This window comes from Rhinolophus hipposideros, assembly GCF_964194185.1.
Source record: "Rhinolophus hipposideros genome assembly, chromosome: 3".
Lineage (NCBI taxonomy): Eukaryota > Metazoa > Chordata > Mammalia > Chiroptera > Rhinolophidae > Rhinolophus > Rhinolophus hipposideros.
The window spans coordinates 80,813,872-80,827,935 of record NC_138049.1 but is presented as its reverse complement, the minus strand read 5'-3'; the positions used below and the strand labels follow the sequence as shown (position 1 = coordinate 80,827,935).

Here is a 14,064-nt window from a genome sequence, read left to right as displayed (position 1 = left end):
TGGATTGTAATTTTTTTTTGTATTTGGTAACAAGCAGCAAAGAACCAGTCTTTAATTACCTTTAGTACAAGTTATACTTCTATATAGGGAATATACATCTTGAACACTTGAAATTTTTCTTTAATAATTAAAAAGAAGTTAGATTAAAATACCTGTAATTATGTGACTGGAAGCTGACAAATTACACAAATGATGGCACTTTACAGAGTCCTGAGGCTCAGAACAAAAGGTGTGACATTTCGCAATGCATGTTTCTCTCATTTCTAGCAACTCAACCAAGAATTTCACTAAGATTATCAATGAAAAGCTGAAAGTTTTATTCTTTATTTTAATGGGCTCTAAATCTCGAGTCTTAATGAAATTTAAAGGTTTTGGTTACGCCTTCCCTCCAGGTTATGCACAGACACATTCTGAAATAAAGGCTGACTCAGTTTCAGTGAGTCAATTGGACACATGAAAGAGAAACTCTTTGGGAAAGCAAGGCAGACTGACTAATCCATCAGCCCAAGCTGTGAATCAAGTCAGAGTACAAAATAAATGTTTCTGATTAGAACTAAAAAAAGCACTTTAAACTTATACAATTTGGAGGACCTTCTTAATAACAAGAATGCAAAATCACAAATACAATTTAGGCACAAGCCCTTAGATGAACCACTTCCATGGGAAGGTTCCTAAAGTTTAAACTCGTTAGCTTCACAGTAAATTAACTTCTAGTTGCTATTATTCTTAACACAGACACACATGAAAAAATTTGAATAATTTTCTAATCAATACAATTTCTATTTTTCTACATACACTTAACTCCACAATTTACTTAAGTATGAAGCATACTTGAAAACAAAAGTGATTTTTCATTATGGAACTATAAATCCACCATTAAAAACATCCAATGAATTGAGTGTTGTCAGATTTAATATTCCAACACTAAGACTACTTTATCCGAATTCCTAAAATCAACAAAATAACATTTTACTTATACAAAATGCAGGAGCAATGGCTTATGAGCTGCACATCAATTCATAGCTTGGTAAACAGTATTTTTCTGGAACGGCGTTTTAAAAACTATAATAAGGCTCTAACAGATTTAATTTTAAAATCCAGTTAAAACAGAATGTTAAGTAATAATCATACCACTTTCCCTCTTTACTGCCATTTATGATTTACAAATAAAGTTCGTATGTGTTCATTTGCTCTATCCTTTAACCAACCTGTCAAGCTGATCCACAGGGAATAGAGGAGCAATCGTACTGCTGAGTGACTTTGTCCTGTACCAAATAGTCATGGAAGCAAGCTTCAAAGTGATGTCTTCTCTTTGAAAATGAGTAGCCCAATATGTGTTATGCAGGAATCAAATGAGTTTAAAGGTGTAAAAATACAGTGGTGTGCTGGTAAATCATTAACAATTTACTCAGAAGAAAAAATAAATAAAGCAGAAAGGGCTTATCTAATTCCCCTCGTGCCAATTTTCCCATTTTTTTTTATTTCAATGCACCAAAATTATGTCAACAAGCTTACAAAATTCATTACAAAAATTAATATTCAGCACTCCTGAGCCAGTGGAAGGTGGATCCATCACACTACTGGGAAGAACCTTTCTTGACTGTTATTTTGAGGTTGGTCAGGATGTTAGAGAAGTGGAAACGTGCCTAACAGTGATGGGGAAAAACAACACAGGTGGTTCTTTGTGGGAGTTGGGGTGTGACAAAGACTGTTGCTCAACATGTTATAGGATAATATAATCATTCAGCCTAACGGGGTTGAGAGTTAAAAGGTAACCTGGGGCAGGATTTTACAGTACTGTGAGTGCCAAAGTGATATAAATCGTTTTTGTTATTAACGTAGTCTTACATAGTAGGCAAACACTGAGGTCATAACATGGCACCAGGCTTACATACCATTTGTATGCTCATTTCTCAGATAACAAAACTTAGCCACAAGGATGATATGTAACCCCTTGAAAATCAGGCTGTTCCTAACTGGTAGAGCTGGGATTCAAGCCCAAGGAGTCAAATACGAGAGTCTTCACTATCAATATTCAAACAATGTTGTGAATAATATATTAAACAGATTTCAACTTTATTCTGTAAAAATAATAACAATCATTGAAAACGATGTGTCAAGGCTAGAGACAAAGTATGTACTAAGGTGGCAGTTTTATAAGTTCAATTGTTAAGCAGTAAGATGTGAATCATGGTGATGTTTTTGACAATAAAAGCATATGAGACATAACAGGCAAATTCCACTTTGGAGTATTCATCAAATTCCTTCTCTTTCCTTTTTATTGAAAAAACATATTAATCTTTTTAAGGATTATGGTAATCAAAATAACAAAAAAATAACCTCTCTAATCTCATAATTTAACATATTTTGCATATTCTCTTCTTACATTTTCACTTTGTCCACATGCATCCATACTAACATACATTAGCAATTCCACAATGTAAAAATTATTACTATCAACACAATTAAAACATGTTGTGACTTTTTTCTTTTTTGTCTCTTTTGGTACATGGCCTTCAGTCATACCATTTTAATGATTACAAGAAATTTCATGAATATTACCAGGGGTGCCAAAAAACTACACATTTTAAGAGATGTTATCTATGTATTACTTTTGAAAGTTGAATTGAATTGTGGTAGCAATGTGTAGTATGATGTTCCCTCAAAAGATGGCGTTAAACGAATGCTAGCATCATGCATTTTATTATAATTTCAATATAGTTTTTTCCTTTCTTAAAATGTGTATACATTTTTTTGGCACCCTCTGTATATGTCATAATACGTTTAGCCATTTTCATAATAATGGTCTTTCTGTTTCAACATTTTACCAATATAAATAACTAATGAAAATATATGAGGTATGATAAAAAATACAGTGAATATTTAAATAAAAAACAAATTACTACAGTAAAAGACACATTGCCATTAATTCCCCTCAAAACAGCCCCCCTCACTTCAAACACATTTATCCCATCATTCTTGACACTTTCTGAAGCAGTTCTGGAAGTCCTCTTTCGTGAGTGTCTTTATTTCATTCTCCTTCATGACAATGCTCCATGTCACACATTTCTTCTGGTACGGCAATTTCTGTCAAATAAAAATATCACGGTGTGTCCTCATCTATCTTATTCATCAGATCTGGCAACATGTGACTTGTGGCTCTTCCCTAAAGTCAAAATTGATTCAGGACATCGAGGCAGCTATGATAGTGCAGCTAAAGACACTCGTGAAAGAGGATTTCCAGAACTGCTTCAGAAAGTGGCAAGAATTATGGGATAAGTGTATTCAAAGCAAGGGGGATATTTTGAAGGGGATTAATGGCTATGTGTCTTTTACTGTAATAGCTGTTTTTTTAATTTAAACATTCACCATAAGTTTTATCATACGTCATTGCATATATATACATATATGAATATATATGTATACGAGTGTATATATATATGCCTATATATAGACATGTATTTTTTTGGGTTATTGTTATTCTCAATAATTTATACAGGGAAACATTTCTTCTAGGAGAAGTGATGATATACAACAAATGAATCTTTAACCTTCCTAGTATTTATCTCATGAACAGGCAGTGACATACACATTCAAACACTGAGGCGTAAATTTTCAAAAACAAGTGACTATTTTTTAAAAATAACAATAACCAATAGTGGTGAATATGTAGTCAAATGAGTACCCTCCTACTGTCCTGGTTGGTCTGAAAATCATAAATCTTACCAAAATGTAGAAAGCAACATAATTTAGTAAGCAATTTAGCCAAGTGTTGTAAACTATTTCTTCATATGTGGTAAAAAAACAAACATGCCCAAATGCATTTTCCACAATATTCCACTTTAGAAAATTGACGCAAGGAAATGTTTAGAAATGCTTAAAATATACCTAGAAAGATTATTGCAGTATTTTTGATAAAAATGACAAATTCAAAAATATATAGATGTCTACTATTGAGATTAATTATACTATATCCTTATGATGAAATTTTAGGCAACTATTAAAAACTATGCTGTGGAAAATTAATAGCATGGGGGAATTTTAAAAACATATTATTGCTAATTAAAAATTTGATGACCAAATACTTACTGCATAAAATTAATTATAAAATTAGCTTTTGTATGTTATCTAAATAAAGCTATAGCACTGTACAACTGTTATTGTTTACCTCTTGCAATAGGTATTTTATAATCTTTGCTTTTTGAGTTTTTCTGTAATTTCCCTATATCTATCATACACATCTATTGCTTTTTAATGAGAAAAAATATATTTTGTTAGGTTAGGCTCTTCAGTTAAAAACTAGAATGAATATTGTCATGTCCTTCGTATATAACCAATTTATTTTCAAAGAGCCATACTGATTTCCAATGGCAATATTGCTACTTGTGCTTCCTTTAGTTCAAATTTATTGATGTATCATTGCTCAGTCTTTTATTTTTAGTGTCCCTGTGCCATTTAGTTTTATATGTGTTTTGTAAATGTAGCATAGCGTGGGATTTTGTATTGAATCTGCTCTGGCAGGTTTAGACTTTTAAGAGGGCAATTTAAAGGCATTTATGCTTGTTTAAAATTTATTATATCTGTTCCTGAAACTGACAGCCTTCCTTTAATTTTTTTTAACTGCCTTTCTCCTCTTTTCTTTCTTCCCCTCCCCTTAACCTCTTCCCTCTCTTTCCCTCTCACATTTGCTGTCCAGTTCTTTCACTAATCTATGTATTCTTTGAAAGGCAAAGATTTAGTCTTTTATCTTTGTACTAAACACAAGTGTACTAAACAAGTGTAGATTTCTGAATGAATGATCTAATAATTCAAATATTTAATTGTCAATTCTGTCACACAATAAGAATTATCTTAAAGTGTATTCACATTAAACCAACCAAATATTGATGCAATTTTAATTATAATTTAAGTAGTATAGCTATCAAGTGTAGAGCATTTATTGAATACCATTCTTTCGATTTCTCCCTTTAGTTATCAGTGTTGATATGAAACTCTTATTTCATTTTCTAAAAATATTATTTTGTCTTATACTATTTTTTAAAGCAATGAAATAACTACGTTTCTCAATACCATTGTATTTTTGTTCAGTATATATTTACTTGTATCAACAACTATACTAGGCTTAACCTAACAGTTCTTTTTTACTATAACATTCAAATTCAAGAATTCACTGTCTTGCTTTACATGACAGTGGTTTTCTGGCACATCTGCCTGTTTTATTTTATAGGAAAGAAAGGCACTCAGCAAACATGTTCTCTGAGGCCATAACTGAAAATATCCTGTGTGGTCTTCTCAGGGAAATGGCAATTTGGATCCTGTCTTTTTGATACTACATGCAATGTGACTTCAACTTACCGTATTTGCCGGCGTATAAGACGACTGGGCGTATAAGACGACCCCCTAACATTTCCACTCAAAATACAGAGTTTGTTATATACTCGCCGTATAAGACTACCCCCTCTTCCGCACACCTTCCACACACCAAATAACTTTCAGTTTAAAATTCGCATCATACTTCTTTCTTTTGGCTGGTGCCATGATAGGGATGATAGGAGTTTGACTGGTTGACATTTTCTATGCTGTACTGTACAACGGTGCAGTATTGTGGTTGGCTGTTGGCTGTATACAAAGCCTGATTTGATTGGTCCCTGCTCCCTGTTTGCCCGCCCTGTCACTATAGCAGTCTGGTCCACCCTTGCATCAGCATCTCCCTGGGACCTCACTAGTGCGCAAGTGCGAGCTCTTCAACATTCTAACAGGCACCATGATAGCGCAAAATCCCGAATCTTCAATGCATATGTAAAGAAATATACGGTAACCCGAATTTACCACACTCGCAAAATCGCACACATCCGACCATACACCCAGTATGGTATCGCGATTCGCGATTTTGCGCTATCATACTGGGTGTATGCTCGGCTGTGTGCGATTTTGCGAGTGTGGTAAAATCGCATAACAGCAAAATCGCATAACAGCCGAGCATACACCCAGCAGCGCTGCTGATGCCTGAACGGTTTGTGGAATGAAGTGGGCGGGCATCGGGAGGCCACTATGGCACGGGGCAAGCACTATGGGCAGTCTATCTGAAGTGTACCTGGCGTATAAGACTACCCCCCCACTTGGAGGCATATTTTTCGGGGCCAAAAAATCGTCTTATACGCCGGCAAATACGGTAGGTCAGTTAGTGAAGAGGGAAAAACATAAAGCCATGATGATATTAATTCTTCTGAAATGGTCCTAGTCAAAAGAAATTCTGGGAAAGTTGATGATATAAGAATAGATTCCCATTCCTCATGCAATTTATCATCAAAATAAACCTCTGTTGATAAAACCAAAGACTGAGAATTGACTTATCAGTACAAAAAAAAACAGGGTAATTTTTGCCAAATTTAATGCTGACGTTTTAAGCCTTTTACATCAATTTCTTGTGTCCAAAGACCTAAGTCAAGAAGCTTATATGGACAGCTTTTTAAGTGATGGTTTAAGGTCAAAAAGCTGTTTAAGTGGACAGCTTTTTAACTAAGTTCTCTATAAATCCCTTTGCTTAAGAGTGCTAGTGCTGGTTGCAGAGGGCTAAAACAATTATACATATTATATCCAGGCTTGCAGATACAGTAAAATTTAAGTCATTAGGCACTATTTTTCTTTGGAAAATAAATTTGAGTGTTTTGAAAGAATAAATGATATGTAACAAGGTGGATTATTATGTAGTGCGTCTCTACACATCCACACACACACACACACACACACACACAAAACTGTTTTTGAAACGCACATCAAATGACAGTCTGTATGTCTTTAATTCATTAAATCAATACTATCAGAGTAGGTATTCTTCATCTTTCTGTAGACCTTCTATGGATATATGTGAGATAAGAGAAGTAAAATTCACTCATTTTTCTCCTTTTGATATTTTTTCTTTAATGTTTGAACTGATTAGCCTTGACTATCTATAATACATTTCTTTTCATTTTACATGTAAACCCTAAGCAACTAGGAGGCGCTACAGCTCCATGGTAAATTGTAATCTGTACTTTAAGACTTCAATATTAAGAAACAAATTAGAGACATTTATTATATATACATATATATTACATAACACCTGTCATATGATATATATATATATATATATATATATATATATATATATATATATATATATATATATATATAACTTAAGGTACTAGGATTCATTTTACCTCCTTCCTAAATCTTACAAATTATATTCCACTCAAAACAACATTTTTCATTATTCTCGCTGATTAATATCTTATAATTAAAAACATTTTGCTTTGCTTTTTACATCTGCTCTTATTTTAGCTGCATTGATCCAATGAAATCATATTGAATTAATTTTTGCTTGAGTAGATCATTATAAATACAATGAAATGCCATTATTTTATTTTGAGAAGTTAGATTGGATACATAAATTTTATTAGTCATTAGATAATTACTATTCCACATAATTGTTTTGTTAACCCAATTGGATACACAATGATTATATATATATATATATATATATATATATATATATATATATATATATGTATATGTATATATTTAATTTCAGCAAGGAAAAAATATCAAAAATTACCTTACTTAGTCATTTAAATTTTGTGTACTGTGGCTTTAATACATTATACTATATATATAGCAATGTTCATTTATAGTAAAAATTTACTGTGAAAATAACATCATTTAAAAATTACTGCTAATAAAACCCTCATTCAAATATTTTTGTCTCTTAAAGGAATGGATTTAGTCTTTAGGAGTTTAAAGGATGTGGCTAGTTCTTTTGTACTCACATATACCTTTAGACATATGCTTATATATCAAGATCAATCTAAACAGCTTGCTTTAATTTTACTTGTATGATCAGTAAAACTACATGATTATAGTTTTGAACACAAATTTTGTATCAAATGAACTGACTCAGAATCCTGCCTCTGCTAATCAGTCATATATGCTACCTCATTTGTAAATCAGTCATATCTACCTTATACATTGCTGATATAAGATTAATTAGCATGGTGCTGAAAAATGATCACAATTATTGTTATGGGATGCTATTAAATGTTATTATCTAGGAATTGGGTAAGAAAATATTATTGGTCTCCCATTTTGGAACATATGCAATCAGATAAACTATTACAAATTAATAAAATTGTAACTTGCAGTCTATGATTTTTGAGTGTTTTGCAATTTTAAGTTAGGATGCTATGAAGGTAGTGATAAAAGATGGCCTTTGAGGATGTATCCCTCTCTATATTTGAATTAGTGGGCTGGTTCTTAGATGAGAACCACTTGATGGAAGGTGGTCATTTTGGACTCCTTCATATCTAGAATATTTTTCAATTTTCAAGGGAAAAATGTCAAGAGATCTCCCACCTAATGAATAACCCTCAAATATATGACTCATTTGTTGTGGATGACATAGTATCCCATTGTCTTTTGAGGACAGAAAGTAACTCTACATGATACAGAATCATAAAGAAACTAATATTAAACATTTTAGTATAAGAAAAAAAAGTCTAGTTGGTAGTAATGGTTAGATAATTGTTTAAATGATTTGTTTTTCATAATTGACACTTTAAATCGGTTTTGTTTTTTTAATTAGATGTGTCTTTAAATGCATTTGTTTCACTAGAATCTATAGTTGTGCTGTATAATACTGCAGTAATAGGACATGTAGCTATCTAAATTTAATTAAAAGTACATTTAAATTAAAATTCAGTTTCTGAGTCATGCTAGTCACATTTCAACTGCTCAGTAGCCACATATAGCCAGCGGCTACTATAATGTACACCACAGAACAGAATAGAACAGAACCATCACTGTAGAATGTTCTGTCGGACAGCACTGATATAGACCAGTGTTGTTTCGACTTAAGAAAAAAAAGTCTGTAAAGAGTTTTTTGGGGCATTTTTTTCCCCACTAATCAGCCTGAGCATAAAATTTCAATGCCACAGATATGTTTTATATACTTGCCTACATATGAAAAAATGTAAGAGCTTCTGCCCCCATTGAGAATGCATGATGTCGACCTATGGAAAAAGAAAGAAATTGATCCGGAGGAGATTCAAATTGCAGAGTAGATAAATGCTGTGCTTGCCTCATCCCATAAACACATCAACATTACAACTAACTTACAGAATAATCAACCTGGAGAACAACCTGAAGTCTAGCTGAAACGAAGTTTTATAACCAAGAATGTAAAAAGAAGCCATGTTGAGAGAGGTAGGAGGGGAGAAGATGCGAAATAGGCTAGCCTCAAGTGGTGGGTGAAAATTGGGAGTGATATCTCAGCCACAGAGGTTTTCCACAAAAGAGTAAGGGACCATAGCCCCCCACAAGAGGCTCCCCAGCCTGGAGTACTGGTGCTGAGAAGAGGAGCGCCTACACGTCTGACTGTTAAAAACAGTGGGGATTTTGACAATCTGGGTCGTACAGAAGCTTGCGGACACCCAGACATACTCTTAAACAGCCCAAGCACAGACTCATTCACTCGCAGGCACTCACCTTAGGCTCCAGGGGAGGGATGGTGATTGGGGGCATCAGAGACATATGGGCAGAGATTGAGTTTTGTGTGAGGCGAAAACTGAAGGGAAAGTTCCCATTTTCTCTGTTTGGAGCGCTTCTCCTGGGCATCTGGCAGGGGACTACCATCTTTCCTGTGTTGAACCCAGCCCCTCAGGCCAAATCTGAATCTGATTGGCCTGATGGGGTCCACTGCTTGACTCTGACCTCACCTAACTTACTGTACCACTGGAGCCTGTATCTGCACCTGAAACTTATGGAATCTATACGTGGCAGCAGACCTCAGAGTGTCCTGGCTTTTTGCAGAGCTACCCCAGGACTGGTACTGGTGGTAGCCATGCTCTGTTCAGTGTGGCATCTCCCACACACCTCCAGGTTTAGCACAGGCAGTGACCAACCATGAGTCATTTTGTAGCTCCTGCCAGGTACTCCTTGGCCAGTCACAGGGAGTGGCTGACCTGGGCCTGAACTGGAACCTCTCCCCAAAGCCCCAGAACCAACATACTTGGAGGCAGGCTTTAGATGACAGTAGAGCACCACCCAATTAGCCCCACAAGAGGCACACACAAAGGGTGGTCTCAACAGGTACCAGAGCCCACTGAGATGAATCCCACTCCTGGGGTAAGGCCCCTGCAGAGAAGCCCATAAGCCCTGGATGTGGCCAAACCCACAGCCAGTTTGCCTAAGGGTCAATACTACCCACTGACATGCCAACATCAATCAAAACTTAACTATAACAGGATGGCACAAACAACCCACACAAACGACACTCCTGGAGCACTCAGCCCAGGTGACCAGGGAGAATGTGCCACTGGGGACCAAAGGATCCCTACTATACAAGGTCACATGGTAAGACTGGAGACACAGCAGATCTACCTAATACATAGAAAAAAAGAAAGAAAAGAAAAATACAGAGAGGCAGCCAAAATGAGGAAACAAAGAACTACATTCCAAATGAAAGAACTGGAGAAAACTCCAGAAAAATAACTAGACAAAATGGAGGCAAGCAATCTACCAGAGTTCAAGACATTGGTTATAAGGATGCTCATAGAACTTAGTGAGATCGTTAGCAAAGAAATAGCAAGTGAAAAATAAAAATAAAAAGACATAGAAACCATAAAAAAGAACCAGTCATAAATGAGGAATAAAATAACTAAAATTAAGAATACACTAAAAAGAATCATGAGCAAACTAGATGAAGCATAGGATCGAATCAATTTGATTTGGAAAACATGCAATCAAAAGTGCAAAAAGAAAAGGAAAATCCAAAAAAAGTGAGGACAGTTTAAGAGACCTTTGGGACAACATCAAGTGTAACAACATTTGCATCAGAAGTACCAGAAGACGACAGAAATCAAGGGATTGAGAATCTATTTGAAGAAATAATGACTTAAAATGTTTTTAACCTGGTGAAAGAAATAGACATACAAGCACAGAAAGTGCAGAGAGTCCCCCAAAAGATTAACCCAAACAGGCCCACACCGAGACATGTTATAATTAAAATGGCAAAGGTTAAAGAAAAGAGAGAATCCTAAAACCAGTAAAAGAAAGGTAACTACTAACTTATAAGGGAGTTCCCATAAGGTTGTCAGCTGATTTCTCAACAGAAACTTTGCAGGCCACAAGCGATTGGCCCAGAATACTCAGTGTGATGAAAAGCAAGAAAGGACCTACAACCATCTGCACTCTACCTATCAGGCTGTCATTTAAAATCGAAGGAAAGAAGCAGGGAAACCGGGCTATGTGATGAAAGAAGAGGCTGAACCCCATCGGGGCACCTCTCAGGGGCAACTGCAGCCCCGCTTCCACTAGCCTCCCTGCCCCCCCCCCCCCCAGGAATTCCCACCATCCCTGAAGCCCCGGGAAAAGGGTGTGGTGAGCCTCGTGCTCCCCCAGAGCTGCCGCTGCTCTCACCGGCTGCCACCCATCTTAGAGCTAGGAAAACAAACTATGCGGGGCTTACCCTTGCTCAGGGCCACACAGAAACCTCTAATGCAGCGCCACACAGACCCATGGAACCGGAAAAACTCTCAGTGACTTGTGCTCCAGCGCGGGGTAATTTATTACTCAGCCAAGGCCCCAGATGGCGCCGAGCTGTGGCGTAAACGAGAGCCTGTGAGAGCAATAGGGCATGATTTGGAGGTGCCAGTGCTACCGCCGGAGGGGAGGGACTCCCTACGAATCGCGAATCGCGAATGCAAAAATTCAAAAGGCCCTAGGCATTGCAAGGAAACTAGAGTGAAGTGGAAAAAAATTAATAATAATCTAAGAGGAAGGAAGCTCAGAATACCTGTAGGCAACTTAGAGGTCCGAGGTGTTTTGTTTGTTTGTTCGCTGTTTTTTTTTTTTTTTTTTTTTTTAGAACTTGCTTTCCAGCATTGGTTTCTCCACTTACTCTTATTTATGTGGCCCGCAGGGGAAAAAAGAAACAAAACAACAGAAAACAAAACAAAGAAATGACTGAACCCTTATGAAGACGTGGACCAAGAAAAGTTGTCTGATTTAGTACAGTGCGTCTTGTCATTCAGAGGCCATGTTCAGACTTCAGAATCATTGTTCCAGGAAGATACTTTATGGACCTGTGAGTAAGTGTAAACCCCCAAAGAGAAGAAGCAAAAGTTACACAGAAAACTGGTTTCCTCTCTTCAATCCAGAGAGAAGCTTAAAACCAAATGCAACAAGTGATGCTACAATTTCTTTGAAAATCCCTTTGCAAAGGAATACGATACGAAGTGTAACCCGAGTCCTTCAGCAGACTATGTGTCGTGCAAGGTGGCAGGCAGGGCCTCTGGTCCCACTCCCCGCCCAAGAACGCAGGACACGGTAAGGCCAAAAAGGAACACCCATGGAGCCATAGGTAGGGGAGTCAGACCAATATATCCTCGCTGGCTGCTGGGCTGGAGACACAGGAAGCAGGATCTACATAATCTGCCTAACAGCAGTCCACGCTTGCCAGCCACCATCTTCTTGCTAGCCCCCATTTTCTTTCCTGCTAGCATAGCCACAGCCGTTATATTAGTGGCCAATGGCTTACGGGTTACAGCTGACGGCCAACTAGCCACAGCTGCTGGCATCTGATCACAGTTGACGGCCATTTACTATCCGAGCCAGCACCTTTCTATGTGAGGCCGAGAGCCTGGAAACTGTTTTTTGGGGCTTTGTCCCCACACTATGACATCAGAACAGATTTTCTATTTGGAGAGGTGGAAACGGCGGATGATTCTGGGACTGGGAGAGGATGGCTTTACAGAATATAATTCAAATATTTTTACAAGGGAAATGGTTCCAGGAAGTCTTGGAAGGCATACTGTCACCCCAGGGGAACTTAAAGAGAGAGATGACAATCTCCTCAGATCTGGCTACATGGAAAGCATCTAACATATTCTAAAATATGTCAGTGGAGTTCGAGCTCTTGAAAGCGCTGCTCAACATGAGACCTTAAAGTATGTAGGTCTGCTGGACTGTGGGCTGAGTATCAGCTCAGTGTGATTTAATTGTGGTGACCTACAAGGATGGATCTCCTGCCCACACACATTTCATGAACACAGAATTCTGTTCCCAGTACTGGACAAGAGTGGCTTCTTCGACTAGAAGAATATGCAAAGAAGGAAAAGAAACAGAATATTAAGAAACCAGATTAGGGCAAGACACATTTTGGGAACATTCAGTACTTTCTCACAGTTTGGGAAGATATATCAATGTTTATTATGATCGAACATGGAGGTACCACAGAATCTAAAAGCTACTACATTAGCACAAGCAGAAATATTAATCTGTTGAAATTCATTGCAACCTATAAGACTGAAAAGCTGGAAAAGTTTAGATTTGAAGAACTGGACTTCAGCACATAAAAGACCAATTATGCTACCTCTGACTATGATTGACCTGAAGAAAAGGACAAGCAGGATTTGCATAGCATTGGTGGCTCTTGGACACCCCCCCCCTCCCGTGGAACTTTCTGTGTCCGGGGCAGGATGCATAGTCTTTGAACTGAAATTGGAGGGTAGTGAGGCTTTGTGTGCCAAGCATTTCCCCAGGGTACAGCAGGAGGGAAGGGGTCAAGCACCCCTTAGGTGTATGTGGTGGGAAAACTCACATCAGGCAACTACTACTGCCAATGCAGTTTCCTAAAAACTGTTTATATATTGGAGTTCTCTCTATATATATTTTTTGCAGAAAAAGCTTCCATTAAACATTTTGAAAAATAAATATGTGATTCCTTAGCCTTGAGTAAATATTGCTCTCTGGAACATATTCACCATATCATTAGCAATACTCCTTGGTATACCACCAAATAACCCCCAAAAGTTCTAGCCAGACCACAGCCTGAGACTTATAATTATAAATATTTTAGTAACTGTATTTCTGGTTTGAGACAATAAATCATTCCCATAGAGAAAAGGTATCATTTGTGGAATTTTTCAGCTATGGGGAATAATAACACAAGCTATTTTGTTTTAACAACTTATAAAAATTATTTGTTGTCACTGGGTTTGGGAAACTTAAATAAATCCCCACTATAGCCCT

General features: G+C 36.9%; 1 pseudogene across 1 annotated transcript in view; it reads left to right on the top strand.

Annotated features, from left to right (window-relative positions):
- LOC308494373 (mitochondrial genome maintenance exonuclease 1-like) overlaps positions 1-13,178 on the top strand; it is a 183,547-nt pseudogene extending 170,369 nt beyond the window's left edge. Inside the window, exons 3-4 of the transcript in view lie at positions 11,997-12,302; positions 12,719-13,178. The product of the transcript in view is annotated as a mitochondrial genome maintenance exonuclease 1-like (transcript). The remainder of the gene's footprint in view (positions 1-11,996; positions 12,303-12,718) is intronic.
- Positions 13,179-14,064: the final 886 nt, after the last annotated feature.